This window comes from Scardinius erythrophthalmus (assembly GCF_964197995.2).
Source record: "Scardinius erythrophthalmus genome assembly, chromosome: 1".
Classification (NCBI taxonomy): Eukaryota; Metazoa; Chordata; class Actinopteri; order Cypriniformes; family Leuciscidae; genus Scardinius; species Scardinius erythrophthalmus.
In genome coordinates, this window is record NC_138221.1 from 70035131 (window position 1) to 70052089 (window position 16959).

Here is a 16959-nt window from a genome sequence, read left to right on the forward strand (position 1 = left end):
ATCACAGAAAAAAAATTGGCAATCGCTAAAAATAAATAAAAAAGAAACATGAACAAAAAAGGCAAAAAATGCTGATCGGAGCATCCCTAGTCAATAGTAAATTATGTGTCTTATACTTTGTGTTATTTCAATTTGTTAATAGATTTATTAACTGAAACATAACAGTTAAATAAATTAAATTAAATGATCGTAAAATTAAAACATTGATCAGGACTTGCTAACCGATGTTAGTCGGCAGCATTTGTGTTTTAGCATTCATTATTAATAATTAAATAGGCTTACAGTAGGCTATGATTTGCATACATTTCTTTAATAAATAATAAAAACATTTCATCATAAAACATTGCAATAAAAAAAATATTACATCAATGAGGCTTTGCATGAGCATAAGCAGGGCTGTACAGTGCGACATGTCACACGACACAGTGACATGTCACATGATATAGCATAATGTCTCCACGATCTGCTTTTGAAGAAATATGGTAGTATCGTGCTACAGCGCACATTCGTTCAGCTGCAGTTCTGGCGCCTCAGTCCCAATACTTTAAAACTCGACGTCCATTCACATCACATGTTAATGCAGCGGTAGAGTTACACTCACAGGACACTGCACTTATTTGCAATCACAAAAGTTGTCACAAATTATTTGCTCGTGCTTTAAAGCTTTGCCGGGTAAACATTTCATTGACGTTCTGTTCTGACATGATGCACTTTTTCTGAGCGTGTACGCCTGAAGTGCGCGCGCACTGTCAAACAGTGCCAAACAGGACTTTATCTTTCGCGTCTGATTGTGCTAATACTGCCAAATACACACAAGGTTTACATAAACACAGTTGGTTATGTCTAAAGTGAGTGAAAACTGATTCTGTTTCTAAATGCGTGCAAGTCTTAAAGTGACCTAGTAAACATGATGTCGCTTGTCCTTAAAGGGATGGTTCACCCCAAAATAATTTGTCATGATTTACTCACTCTTATGTTGTTCCAAGCCTGAGTTAATTTCTTTCTTGTGCTTAACTCAAAAGAAGATATTTTGAAGAATGTGGGTATTAACAGTCGCTGGTCCCCAATGACTTCCATAGTATACACACACAAAAAAAAACCTTTTAGAAGTCATTGAGGACCAGCAACTCTTTGGTTACCCGCATTCTTCAAAAACTTTTATGTTCAATTTAAACATCAGGTTTAAAGCAACTTGAGAGTGAGTAAATGATGACAAAATGTTTATTTTTAGGTGACCAATCCCCTTAATGTTAATAAAACAACAAAAGAGAAAATCACTCACTACTCTTGACTGAATTAAGATTTTTATCTACACCCACTTATAATAACGAATTTCGAATAAAAACGAAACCATCATTAACACAGTCCAGCATCAGAAAACAACAGAACATCATTAATGTTTCATTTCTGCTCCGTACAGGCATGTGTATGCTCCCCACAATATCTAGCTTGTCCAATGGATGTTTTTCTTTAAAACATAAACCTCTTTTACAGCACCACTCGGTTCTTCTGACGATGATCATTCATTCCGCTTCAGGGTCTCCTCTCTACACTAACATCTGCGCGCTCCCATGCGAAAATTTGCCTATGTTTACCTGTTGCCGAGCCCCACCTTGATGCAGTGATTGGCAGGACTGGACGGGACGTGAACGTGATTGACTCGGAATGCATTTTCAATTTGCACATCGAATTTTGCAACATTCATTGACATTTAATGAAAATGCAATCGCAAGTGTCTTACCTACGAGTGTAAATGTAATTAAGAGAAATAACATTTAAATTATCATGTTGCTACAAATTTTGCCTGAACATGTTAAACAAATCTTATCATTTCTGTAATACATTTTAATTTTGCAACTTGTAAAAGCGTTAAAAAAAGCATTAAATTTACATATTAAACCTAGTGTATTAAATGGCAAATTTAAATTATATAATTGAATTTTCATTTTCATTTTGAACCAAATGTTGCACAAATGTAATGGAAAATGTTCATTTATATACAGAAATGCATTGCCAATTTACATATTGCCTTGTCATTTTGCATATTACGTTTCAAATTGAATATTGCAACCGATATGCTTCCATACAGTACAGGAGCAGAAGCTCTGGTTCTGATTTTATCAGATCTGAGGGGGGGTTACTATAATGTTTTTGTCAAAGACCACATCCAGATCGAATTCAGAACAATGATCAAAACACAGATGGAGTAGAACGAGTCCTTCAACACCCCTAATGCTTGCACGGGCCTATTGCTCATCCTGAGTCGATATTTAATTCAGTAACATTAGGCAGTTTTGATTTATATGCTGTTTAATGTTGGTGATCGCGTTATTTCACATATGCATATGATTACATATGAGATCCCTTGTTTCTGTTCCTTTTTTTTTTTTTTTGCACCTGCCCACACTGCCAAAATAACCAAAACCTGGTTCAATGACCATGATATCACTGTGTAATTACTGTGTGATTTCATGTAATATTCAAATTTTTTTAAATCCTGTTTTTGTGGGTTTTATGAGCTGGAAGCCCAAATTATGTACAAATAAACAACTAAATACTTGAAATCGTTTAAATTGTGGGCCCTGAATCTATAATCTATGGAAGTTTAATGTTTTGAATGGAATTATGGAAATAAATAAACTTTTCCATGATATTCAAATTTTTTGGAAAGGGTCTGTATATTTACATTAAGCTGGCAGAAGAAGGTCGTCCAGACCCGAGATATGACCTGGAAACCCCCGGTCTGAGACAATATATTCAGGTAGTCGATAATTGCGAAACGCGTAGTGGAAGAGATATTCTGCTGTTTCGAAAGTGGTTGGGAGCTTGGGTAGAGGAGTTAATCGATGTGCTTTAGAGAAATGACCAATGACTGTTAATATAATGGTGTTACCCTGGGAGGCCAGGAATTCAGTGAAAAAAATCGATTGCAATGTGTGAGCAAGGTCATTGAGGAATGGGTAGTGGCTGTAGAAGGCATGCGGTGGCTTGTCCAAAAAAAAGGTAGACCAATGATGACTGGATTGTGAGGGAAACGGTTGAGGTAAAAGCATGTTTGCTCTGTGTGTAGAACTCCAACTACACACAAGTAGGGTACGAGTCAAGTAGGGCCGTAGTTATGATGGTACTCATAGAGAACATTATCTTTATAGTTACTTCTATACATGAAGTGTAATGACCAGGAACAATGGAGGTTCTCACTAGTGATGTTGCATATGACACTGAAGCTTCAAAGCGCTTATCGAGTACGCAGCGCAATTTCTCATGAAGCTCCGTGTCGGAGCCTGTATTGTTTTCAGAGAAACTTGATCAAAAACGAAGCTTCACTTGTTTTTTTCTAGTCAAGTGAATGCTTCACTTTGCATTTCAGAATGTTTGAACCCAGAACACTACTCTACGGGTTATTGGAGGTTCAAGTCAACATTTTTTTTTATAAATATAAGCCTATAGCCTATATTACATGATCATATATTCTGCCATATGAACACTATAAAAACTATAAAATTATTAGAGCACCATTTACTTGCATCAAACAACTCTATTGGAATTATTATAATTAGTATTATTACATTCAATTTACTGCCACACTTTAATATGTCAATTATATTATCAGAAAACTGAATATTTAGCCTTGTCAGGCTTTTATTTGTGCTTAATGGATGAAACATTGGCGCTGCACACTCTGGTTTATGGCTGCTATAAATTTGACCTGCCACAGTTTTCGACACTGCTGATGCTTCAAATCTTTTCCCGAAACAATCAAAGAAAAGCTTCAAAGATTGAAGAAGCTTTGTTTCTCCAACCCCTAGTACTCATCCTCGGAGTATACTGTTGTGTTGGTCAAGTTGGGCAGTTTGCTCTCAGATGTCCTGCTTGACTGCAATACAGACATAGATGTTCCCTGATGCAGCATTCTTGCTCTTCTGTGGACAGATGTGTTTGTCCTATCTGCATGGGTTCAGTGTCATCTAGTGTTGTCAAAAATATTGATATTTCGATAAATATCGATACTGAAATATCTGAAAGGTACCAATACTAATTTCCCGAAGTATCGATACACCGATACTAGCCGAGCTGTCACTTTCACTTCTCTCCAAAGGCGCATTGACAAACACCACACGCGCACTCGTCTCATTCACTCTGGTTAAATAGCAAAAGTGAATGGGGCCGATCACACCTGACGCAATTTTTGCAGTGAGAGGCGCCTATTTTCAATTGGTTTCCTATGGCAGCGAGTGTTCTGTGCACTGTTTATGCGGCTGCTGCGCCTCGCTTTTTTGAAGTTGAAAAAAACAAAACAACTCCGAGCGGAAAAAGCGCCCGACGTTGTCGCGTTTAATAACGCATCAAATAACGTTAATGTTTTAACCAGCATTTATGCTTTTGAACAAGTGCACTACCTCAGGGTCTGTGAGGGGTCACCCTACCCCATTTTTGTTCATGTAAAATATACCTCATTGTCATGTTCTAGACTTGTAATATTTAGCTTAAAAAAAAAACTTAATAATGTGGCAGTTTTTTTCTCTGTGGTATCGAAATTGGTATCGAATATCGATATTTTTCAAGGTATCGTATCGAAGTTAGAAATTCGAGTATTGTGACAACACTAGTGTCATCCATAGGGAAGTTTGCTTGGTGAAGAGGGGTAGAAAATCTGTTTGTTTTTCGAGAGCTAATGAGATAGTCAATATGGATCGCTAAATCGATGAATTGATCAGTGGTGGGAAAAATGCTCAGAAATGTTAGCCATGGCAAAACAAGACTTTGCACTTAGCCTAGCGTGCTCTGAGCTTAAATAGTCAATGAAACGGGGAACAGGTGTTTGTGCAATCAGTCCAGGTATGCGAGTTCTGGGATTTGTAGTCAGTACTCAGTTAATACTGTTAATACTCAGATGAGGGAGACCTGTGGCAGACGGGAGGATTTTCCAAGGTAGTGTTTGTAACAATCTAGAAGTACAGCGATCAGTTCAGGTGCAGAGATGCACAGATAAACAGATGATCAGTTCAGGTGCAGAGATGATCAGTTCAGTTCAGGTGTAGAGATGATCAGTTCAGGTGCAGAGATGCACAGATACACAGATGATCAGTTCAGGTGCAGAGATGTACAGATACAGAGATCATCAGTTCAGGTGCAGAGATGCACAGGTGCAGAGATGATCAGTTCAGGTGCAGAGATGATCAGTTCAGGTGCAGAGATGCACAGATACACAGATGATCAGTTTAGGTGCAGGGATGTACAGATACAGAGATCATCAGTTCAGGTGCAGAGATGCACAGATGCAGAGATGATCAGTTCAGGTGCGCTTCTTAAACAGATATGCGGATATAACAATCTGTCACATGCATTAAAGAGTGTCAAAATGTTTTTTATTTTTTTATTTGAAGTTGAGACCTTGTTCTTATCAAAATAACAAAGTGCTTAGCTTATTGCTTTTTATTGTATAGGAGTAAGTAACAGGCTATTTATTATGTTTGTAAAATTATTACCTTCATCTGGGTGTGGATGGTGATGATTCCTCAGGCGCTGTACATATTAGATGTGTTTGCCGCTTTTGCTGACACTTTTCATCTAAATGTTTTGCATATTGCATACCTGTCTTCAACTACTCCTGAATCATGTTTAGAGAGAAAACATGTCCCAATAGCTTATTAAATTAGCTTCTTCGCCAAGTACAAGAGATTGCATTGTTCCACCATGTTTTCAATTTGAGAGTTTCACATGTGCTGAAAGTTGATTTGCACAGACCCTGTCTTACCTAAAAACATTTTTTTTAAACAAAGCATCCAAATTCTTACTGTTTAATAATGTGACCATTGTAATAACTGTTAATTTTTAAATTGGGTAATCTCAGCATCACTAATTGCAATCAATCAGAGGTCCTTGTAAAGATAATTGATGGGTTGAAGAGCTGTGTTGTTTATTGTAGTGTATATTCTCTAAAAATGAAGCACACTGACATGAACACTTACTACTTACTTGTTGTAGATTATCTCAGTGTTTGGTGACAGAAGAAGGTTGTGCTGCTCTGGCTTCAGCTCTGAGTTCAAACCCTTCACACCTGAGAGAGCTGGATCTGAGCTACAATCACCCAGGAGAATCAGGAGTGAAGCTGCTCTCTTATACAATGAAGCATCCAGACTGCACACTGGACAAACTCAAGTAAGTGGATCAGTAGGAATCATCCTGGCTGGTGTGTATGTGAGAGAGACTGAGATTTTTTAATAGTTTTTGAACACTGAAGGGGTCCCAGTGTGTTAAAAAATGACATCAAGCAGTCCTGACAAAGCATCCAGACGAGTTGTCAGTGAGAATGTGTTGAGAAAATAATGTATAGACTCTGATACTATAGAAGCTGTAGAAACGTCACAAAGACATAGAACTGGAACTTCCTCCTTCTTCATTTCCCAACATACTCTTTAAGAGACCTCCATCTTACACCGATCACCCAAACAGATAACCTTCTCGAACATGTCTGTGAACCCATTTATGACACGGCGCATGTGTGTGAGAGAGGTTATTTTATATATGTTTAAAACTTTTTCACAGTCAATTTACAAATAAATAAAATACAAAAATGAAATCCCCAATAAAAGTACAGAGAAAATGTTATTATAACCAGGGGAGCACATAACATTTTTGGTCTTGTTCTCAGGGGAGAACCTGGGGTTGTTGCTTGGTCCTCACATTTTCAAATGCATTTTTTCCTTAACCCACCTCACGGGAGGAACAAATTAGAGGGATGCATAGCCTAATATATTGTTAAATATTGTTATCTGACTATACCTACATCCAAAAAAAAAAAAAAAAAAAAAAAAAATCGAGCACACTTTAAAATAGTCAAATTTTTATCAGGCAGTAGGCTAATATGGCCTAGTCGAGTCTATGCAGACTGCTTGTTATTATCAGAGATGGCAACGCCGGCGAAGGAGGTAACTTTACGTGACAAACTCAAAAAAGGAGAATTAAAAACAAAGGCAATATAAGGTCATCCATCCATTTTTTCCCCCCAAAACGCTATAAATCCATCCTTTTTTTATATATATATATTTTTTTTTTAAATTGATGGTTTGTCTTTTTTTTTAAAGTTTTTTGTCATTTATGAGGAAAAAACTATCTTACGTGAGTGACAGTTCTCCATTACGGACGCGACCACTCTGAAAGCGCCGCGGCACTAAAAGACTTTCAAACTTTCACAGAGACCTCAAACAGAAAGCACAAAGCCTTTCTTTAAAGCGAATTTCGTTTTGTATTAATTGTATCTTAATTTTAATCCATGTTTCATTAACCAATTTTCTGGTTTTAATAAATAAATAAAGTAAATAGGCTATCTTGATTGTTTAGGCTATTTTTTAATTATAGCCTAAGTGTAAAATATTAGGCTGTGTATACCGACATGGATCAATTATTAATATTAAATTTCATCTGTCTTTTGTAGGCATAGGCTAGCTGATGGCGCACCAACGAAAAATCCTAAATGATGCGCCAAAATGCGTTTTCTATTAGGCTACAATGAAAATATTGTACGGTCAGGTTTGCCGAAGTTCGTTTAATTTAGGCTATTTATTTATTTAAATAATTTTTTATTTTTGTCCATGTGCGCCGATCGGAGACGGAGTTCACTGCTGATATTCTGAGGTAAGAGAGTTTTCTAGTCTCGCGGCTGTCATCAGCAGCGCCTTGCATTGCCCAATCAGCGGATGGCGGGCGGGTGCGGTTTTGAAAATTGGTCAAAAACGTTGGTGCGGATGGATGGCGGACGGATGATGAGTTTTGCGATGCGGTTGCGGATGAAATAGCCCATCCGCGCATATCTAGTTCTGAGGCCTATCCAACACCACAGATTGCGCACCTATCTATCCCCAAATCTTAGGTACGCAAATGAGGGTTGCGGCAATTCATCTGGTACGCATTGTTTAATTGGGTAGCACATGCGCACCTGCGCACCACTTATGTGCATCCCTGATTATAACAGCACTGCATTTCAAAAGATGACATATTGTTCATTACTAAAATGTTATAGATCAACAACAATCCTAGACATAAACTCATGAACAGCCACAATTGTTGTTTTGGAAAGCAATTTTCAGACTTTTCTTTTCTTTTTTTTTCACCCATCCAAGCGTTTGCCTTTAGACAGTATCACATTTATTAAAAACTGTGACAAAGCATTTTTAATAATGTAAAACCAATTACACATGTTTCTGTTGAGTTTGAGTGTGATGGCCACTCAGTGGCATTCAGATTAGTCATCGCTGAACCGAAGTGCACACTTTCTCTGGCTGAATTCTGTCTGAAACTCGAGAATTATCCCATCATAAACAACAAAGTGTCAGATTTCTGTCACTTCTGTCTAGTTCAGTGGTTCTCAACCTCTCCTGCAAGGACCCCCTGACAGGCCATGTTTCTGTTTTAACCCTGAAATGGCACACCTGATTCAATTAATGAGTATAGGAAGAGTAGGAATTAGTCACTTAATCAATTAGTCAACTACTCATTAAGCCTTTAATTATTTGAATCAGGTGTGCCATTTCAGGGTTAAAACAGAAACATGGCCTGTCAGGGGGTCCCTGCAGGAGAGGTTGAGAACCACTGGTCTAGTTCAATTATTGGTTTTGTGACAGAGCTCTGACACTCTCGGTTTTGTCTCGTCTTTGTCTGAGTGCACAGTTACGAGCGTGCTTGAGCCGTAGACTATGGCAAGCCAAAGTATTCATAAACGCCTGGTCAGGCGTCTGATTGCACACTGACACGTCAAAAGCGTGCGTTTCAACAGCCAAACGCATGATTTGTCATAAAAGCATAGATTCTTAAAGGGACTGTAAGTAGGAATTTATCCCATCTAGTGGTGAAATTGTATTTTGCTTTCAAACGAATAATGCTCTCCAGCACCTCACTTTTTCAAATGCGCGTTGCATCTACGGTAGCCGATATGTACCAAAAAGCTATGACAGGATGTCTTATAATAGCACTTCCGAGTTCTTCAGGTGAACAGGTTTGTTATTTAAAACAAACTGAAACTTGAACAACGAAAAAAGCATGTTACAGTATGAATTACTGACTGTGAAAAACATTAACTAAGGTAGTAATAAAGCCTTCTTTACTCGTTATATTTTTTGAAGTAGGCTACGTGCATTGTTAATCATCATCATCAGAGCCTTCTCTAATTTTACTTTACTCAATAGCTACTATTCATCAAAGAGCCTGTTTAACTTTTACTATAAACGTTCTTCTATCTATATAATAAAGTACACAACCAAGTAATGAAAAGAAAGCTTGTAATTAAGACCGTAACATTGACTTACCTGTCGAGAAGAAAGCAGGCAACTTCAGCGTCTCTTTTAAAAGCTTTCTCCTGCATTAGCCATCCCGAAAATCCCTTTTACGGTCTATTTTGGACTTTTTCGATGACGAGGACTCCTTATCCTGTGACTCATATGTATGTATGAATGAACGGTGTATAAATAACCGTGCAGTGCAGCCTTTTAAACTTGCCGCGGCAGTGACAAGCGCCTCTCTCTGCTCTGCTTCTCCGCTTCTGCTGACTTCAGTCACGTGACGCCTGGCTCTGAATGAAAACGCGTTGTGGAAACGCGTTGGTCTAGTACTTTTTGTCCCTCTCTGCTATTATAGTTTTTCAAGATGGCGGAACTACATGGAAGCCTCCGTGGAGTTTTTGTCACACGTTTATCTGAACAAAAATGGGCGTCGAAAACGTGTGTTTTGAGTAGGACAAAACGCACGTTATGAACATGTAAACAGGTAAACAAAACAGGCAGTGCAAACGTATGTGAAGTGTCCAAACAGGCAAAAAGAACGTGCTCGTTCCCTATAGTGTTCTCGAAATCACACGTCAAAGGCGTCATTGCTCGAGTCTGTCATGCTTTTGTCCCTTTTGTCCCTGTATATCATTAAACCCAAGTAAAACAGCATGGAATTATCGATGAAACCGCACGTCTGCGCCATTCATTCACACAGAGACAAGCAGAAGTTAATATTTCTGCTGGTTAATATTTAAATAGTCTTTTTGCAGTTTAATATACACAGACACTATATATATCTTGGTATATATCGACTACAGACAGTGCTCCAAGTAAAAAAGTTAGTCTGGAGCCGCGCTTAGATAAAAACACGGAAGCGACTTAAAGCAGCTCCTATAAGTGGGAACAAATGGAACAACACATAGTTTTGTTACAGCATAAAAAAAAGAAAGAAAGAACAAGGCAAATAGTTTTAAAGCAGGACCATTAAGAGGGGGAAATCTGCAGAGAGATGAGAGGATATCTGCATTTTAGAGCCGGAGTGTGAAGATGAATAGTTCCAGGTTCATACACAGAAGACTGAGACAAAAAAAAACAAAGTACGAGAAATTGTGATTCACACAAATAAAAGCACAAAGATAACACCAGAGGTTGTTTGATCACACAATAGAGACTTAAAGCAGAACTTCCTCTTCTTAAAGACCTCTGAGCAACAGGGCTGAAATCTCTTAAAATCCACAGAGATTCAGACTTGAATGAAGGCCTGGTACTAGAGAACTAATGCAGTGTGGAATGAACACACACACACACACACACACACACACACACACACACACACACATGTAAGCTCCAATCACCGGCCCAACGACGGTGTCCGGTGTCTTGGTCGAAGGCAATGCAGCGTGTATGTCTTTTCGGGCGCTTCTGTAAAATTCACTTTAATTTATTAAACAGTTGATTTCCCATTTTAATTCTGACTCCATGAATAATTTAATCTGACTCCAATTTTTAAGTGACTCTTTGTATTTATTGATTTTCTCTCTTATCAGCTGATCAAAAGATGAATTGTGATTTAATTTAGATCTTTGATTATTCTGAGTATCCCATACTTTCAGTTATTAATTCATATGGACCCAATGCCGCACAGAGATCACGTCGGCCAATTCGTGTTTCTCACGGACACAAACTTGTTAATTCTGATTTTAGTCAGAGGATGTAGGGTTTGCTAATACCTCTAAAGTCGGTCGCCTACTGCTTACTCGGACTAGAGAGTGTAGTTTAATTTAGCCACTTCCATACAACTTGCTAAACCAGTGATAGACAGAAATCAAAAGGTCTTCATGATGACGTGCCTACTGCTCCGTTCATACATGCGAGTTCTTAAACGAGCAGTACGACAACTGTTTCTCCACAGCAATGTGCATTCTGGTCCAACCAAGTCTAACAAGGAAACACTGGCAATATGCGAGAGATCTCTTGAGATTCTTTGTGCTACAGTGCAGAGATCTGTGAAGAAGCTTTCCTTGTGTACAATGTCCAGAAGATGCTCACTATTGCAGATGGTGGTGTTGGTGGTGGTGTGTGTGTGTGTGTGTGTGTGTGTGTGTGTGTGTGTGTGTGTGTGTGTGTGTGTGTGTGTGTGTGTGTGTGTGTTTTCTAGTGTGGATCACGGTTCAGAAGTTAAAGAGTTCATGATGACATCAAGGCTACACAGATGTAAGTCCTCAAACACAGTTTTAGTGTGTGTTGTTGTAAGTGTTGCTGTTGTAATGTGTGTTCTTGTGTCCAGATGCCGTTGATCTCACACTGGATCCAAACACAGCACACACTGATCTCGTTCTGTCTGAGGAGAACAGAAAGGTGACGCGTGTGGAAGAGAGTCAGTCGTATCCTAAACATCCAGAGAGATTTGATGTGTGTCATCAGGTTCTGTGTGGAGAGAGTCTGACTTGACGCTGTTACTGGGAGGTTGAATGCAGTGGAGATGCTGATATATCAGTGTCATATAAAGGAATCAAGAGGAAAGGAAGGGGTTATGACTGTGAGTTTGGACGTAATGGAAAGTCCTGGAGTCTGAGACGCTCTGTATATCACGGACTCTCTGTCCTTCACAATAACTCCACTGCTGTTTCTGCTGGTTCAGGATCCTGTAAGAGAGTAGGAGTGTTTGTGGACATGTCGGCCGGCACTCTGTCCTTCTACAGCATCTCTGACACACACACACTCACACACTTACACACATTCACACACACATTCACTGAACCCCTCTATGCTGGATTTACAGTTTATTATAACTCTTCAGTGTCTCTGTGTCACATTAAACAACACATACTCTGACTGACACACACACATACACACACTGTAAAAGAAAACAAAGAAAATGTGGAACCATTTAACAATTTCTCATTGTTTATCAGAAGTGTGAAATTACATAAAGACACACACTAAACTGCCATTTCTCCAGTTGTGTAACTGATTGTGTGTGTTACTGCATTATCACCGTTATTGATATTCACACACTTTATTTGTGCACAATGTGTTATTAAAAAATCCTTCAGATGATCTGATTAACCCTCTGGGGACCAAGGTGTTTTTGGGGCCCTTGAGATGTTCTGACATGCCTTGACATTTGTGCTTTTTTCAGTTATTTATAAACATTTTAATGGCAAAGGTGTAAATTCACTCTATATAGCACAAACAGGGTTACCATAATATGCAAGCAACGTGTATGTAGATGTTTGTATTTTTAAGAGAATAATGTTTATGCGTGGTTATTGGAAAATATAAAAATGAAAGTTGCTGAAATAAGACCACAAAACACATATTAAATATGTGTCCACAAGACTTTTGACTAATGGATGTTGTTCCTTCGAGTTCTGGCTTCAAAATTGTGTGAAAATAGTCTTGCTTTTATCGTTCACAAAAGACAATACATTTATTTAAATTGATGTAAAACAGGTTTTGCTTAGAAAGCCAATATGCGAGGGGGCGTGAACGAGGAGTGGTTTACACCTGAGAATACAATGTCCCACCCACTCTGCATAATTAGCCATTCATTTAGGTGTGACACTGACTGAGCCACAATGCAAGGACAAAAGATATATTTAGAAGAAGACTTACATTGACCATTTAACCCTCTGAGGTCTGAGCTGTTTTCTGGGCCCTGGAGGTGTTCTTACATGCTCTGACATTTGTGCTTATTTCTGTTACTTGTGACATTTTCATGGCTAAAGTCTGATTACACTGTATTCAGCACAAACTCTGCTACAATAATATATCAGCAGCAAGTATATAAAAGTTTGTAGTTTTGAGATAATAACATTTATGCGTGGTTTGTGAAAAAACAAAAAAAAATTCTCACTGAAATAAGCTCATGAAACCCATACTGATTATTTCTTCATAAGACTTTTGAAAATTGTATGACATAGCCTAGAATATTTGCTTCAAAACTATGTGAAAATCATCCTGACTGCTCATTCAGAGAAGACAATATATTGATTTAAAAATTTTACGACGTGTTTTGTGTGAGAAAGCTCTATGCAAGAGGCGTGGACATCTCATTATTATGTAAGCTTTTCTCACCTGAGAAAGACAAAAGAGACTCCCTAATGGCCCTATTAGGAGCTATCAGGCCCTGCCATTCTGAGCAACCTTGCACAAAGAATGAGGAGATTAAAAAAATAATGGCTTTTTGATTGTTTTTAATGTATTTACAACACAACATAATGACAAAAAAAAACACATTATTTAACACACTGAACTAAAGACAGAGACTTGAACTGTCACACACCTTTGTGCCATTCCTGAAACATAGTAGGCTACATACCTTTCATTTCCATGGTGTTTGATTTTTCACTTTAGCATGTTCATGTATGGAGACTTATGTGAATGTTGAAGTCAGCAGGACTTATCAGTGGCATCTTGTTCCTCTAAAAACAACAACAACAACAAAACAGCTGTGAACATGCTGATATCAAGAGAAACTATGCTGCACAATTTGGGGAATACATTTTAGATTTTTCAGGTTAAAATAGCTTTTTAAAATGTACAGAATACACACACACATATATATATATTCGCCTACTTTTACCATGCTGTGTTTTATTAGAATATAAAAACATCCTCGTGTTGAACACGTAGCCTATACAAGCACATTTCATGTTTCTGTCTACATGTACATATATGACATTAGGCTTAGTTCATGTTTTTACTCCAAACTCATTTCATAACATACATTTTAATCTGGCACGACCAGTTTAACATGTCTTACCTTTAAAATCTTCTCATCTTCAAATCGCGTTCTTCTGAGGTAAATCCGAGGTAAATTCAAGGTAAACAGCACAGCGCAGCACAGCTTACAGTTGTCCAAACCCGATGAAAGCAGAGAAGAGTAAGTTACGAAGTCTCTGCTTCTTTGTTTTGAGGTGATGAGGGCATTTACAGGTCTGCGTTTCTCCGCATGGATCATTTGCATGTCAATCGCTCGTGCGCGCGTGGGTGTGGTCACATTATAGTTAATGAGGACGCGTTTGAGAAACTGTACATGGCGCTGCTTTCGTATGGATTACTTAAAAATAGAATATTTGTTTTTTTATATAATTTACATACTTTAAAAATAGAGATTCCAAGCGTTGCATAGACATGCGTTTCAAGTCTGTGTGACAAACATTCGCTGAGTTACAGGTCATTTTCTGTCGCGTTTCAGAATGAGTTTCACATTGAGAGAGACGGCAGAACGCGCATCATGTTTATTTTCTTTGTTTTACGAAAAACACAACATTTTGTTTTTATTATGAGTGTACACAAATAAAAGAAGACATTTAACAGTTTTGAATGATGTACAATACAAGTATGTAAAATCAAAATCAACAGAGTAATTTGCACTGATATAAAAAAAAACGAGCAGATCACGCCGGCGTGATTGCCGACCTCAGGGGGTTAAGATTTCGCTTACATCTATCTTGTAAATATGTTTTGCTATTTTATTAAAAAGGTTACAATTACAACAATAATTACAATTTTAACAAAATTTCAAGTGTACTCTTTCTTTGTAAAAAAAAAACAAAGATTATAGGCCTACATTTTATCATATGTATTCATTAGTTTGAATATAGCCAACATTGGAACATCTAACATCTTAGTCTATGACTTTATTTTTGACAAAAATAGTATTTTATATGTATATATATAGATATGAGCAGAAATTGCTAAACAAAAGCTTATTTGATGTGGCAGTATATTCTACAGTAAAAACTGTATCCAAATCTAGTCAACAAAATGTTGTCTTTCATGCTTCGCCTGACTGTAACGTTGATGTTATGAAATATTAGGGCATATAAATGTTAATTTGCAGTTTAATACATTGCTTATACAAATACATTTTATTTGTATTAACATATTTCAGTCGATTTTTACTCATCTCAGTAGGCTATAGCAAAGCACTTTATTCTTTCACACACAGACGCGCGATTCATATTTAGGCTAAACAGTCTTTACAAATATGTACCCTTCATTCATCTCACTGAAATATTATAGAAATGCGATTCATCTTTTTGCGGTTTGCATAGGCCTACACTAACGTTATTCCATAATGTTATTCCACATTAACACTTGAGAAAAGGTAACAGTATACCTCACTCCTCAGCGGGATCTGTTGCTCCTCATATCAGCACTGTTCTGAGTAAACTTTTCTCCATAAGGTAGGCTATATTATGCCTCACTCACGGCACTTTGTTTACAGCTGATGTGGGCGTTTCACAGGTCTGAAATGGTTCTCAGAATTTGCGTTTGAATAGCGCGAGCCGCGCTCTCCAGGGAGTGGTCACATTACTTTTGAATGAGCTTCTAATGAGCTCGACTGGAATCGTTCTCTTTTAATACAGATTTCACAAGCTGAGAATATTTGTTTTTTATATAAATTACTTCATTTAAAAGATGCGATCTCAAGCTTTATGCCCGTGGGTTTGTTTGCCTGTTTGACTGAATTTTCGCGGAGTTATTGATCATTTTCGTACGCGTTTCAAATGGGAGTTTACTGACAGAGAGAAGGCAGAAATCGCATCACGTTAATTTTTCTTTATTTGTCAAAAAGCTAAACACTTTATTTTTATTGTGAGTATACAGAAAAAAATAGAAACTGAACAGGATCGATTGATTTATTACACGAAAATGAAAGATCAAAATTAACAGAGCATTTAGTGTTTATTTTACATTGCTAAAAAAAAAAAAAACGAGTCCCCAGAGGGTTAAAACGCCACGCCCGTTTCGGCGGGATGTGACGCAGTGGGCGCAAAGCGCCCTCATTGGATCTGACGTCACGATAGGCCTCGCTCGATAGGCTGATGCCTGCATGCTGCTGCAAGGCGTTTTACAGTAATACAAAATTAAAGGATAATTTTTTGGCTTCAATATCTCGCGGAAAAGAGATTTTCCCCTAGCGTAATATACTTACGCAGTACGAGAGACCTCTCGTAAGAGAACTGCTGGATCTCAAAGGATTTTTTTTAATCAATAATGTGAAATGAATAACACATCATCTATATAATCATAGAGATAACTGTAAAATGAACATTAATCTACTGTCACCTACAGTATTTCACTGTTAATTCACATGTTTTATTACAGTTTAATCATGTTATTGTAGTTTATGGTCAATAAACGCTTGTTCCTGTTTCAGTCTGAACATAGTTTCTTCAGTTGTTGATCTTTGACTGTTATTTTCATTCATGATAAACGTTTGTCACCCTGAGTTTCACTGTTTTTACACTTTTGCTTTTTAATGTCCAGTTTTGACTGAATCACTTTATGAATCTTCATCAAAAGAGAGTTTGGATTGAATCTAATACAGAATAATCAAAGTCAAAGTAAAAAAACACTTTATTTTAATGTGTAATTATATATTTAAGTACTGAGTAATATTAAGTACATGTACGTACTATAGGGTTAGGGTTCATTTATAGTTATTACTATAGTAAATACATGTAACGTGTAACAATGACACTGTAAAATAGTGTTACCAACAAAAACATGTAAAAACAAAATATGTATCAAGTTTTTATAAATGTACGCAGTATTCGTGTTGGTTTCATATAGTTTTAGAAAACTTTTATATTATTTTCTACAAGGTTAAAAACTGTAATGTGGTTTATGTAAAAACATAGTGTCCATAAACACCTTTATATGTGAGACTACATCTAAA

General features: G+C 37.4%; 1 pseudogene across 1 annotated transcript in view; it reads left to right on the plus strand.

Annotated features, from left to right (window-relative positions):
- Nucleotides 1–12245, plus strand: part of LOC308696578 — a 49764-nt pseudogene extending 37519 nt beyond the window's left edge. Inside the window, exons 6-8 of the transcript XR_014032278.1 lie at nt 5989–6162; nt 11422–11477; nt 11551–12245. The product of XR_014032278.1 is annotated as an uncharacterized misc_RNA (transcript). The remainder of the gene's footprint in view (nt 1–5988; nt 6163–11421; nt 11478–11550) is intronic.
- The last annotated feature ends 4714 nt before the right edge of the window (nt 12246–16959 follow it).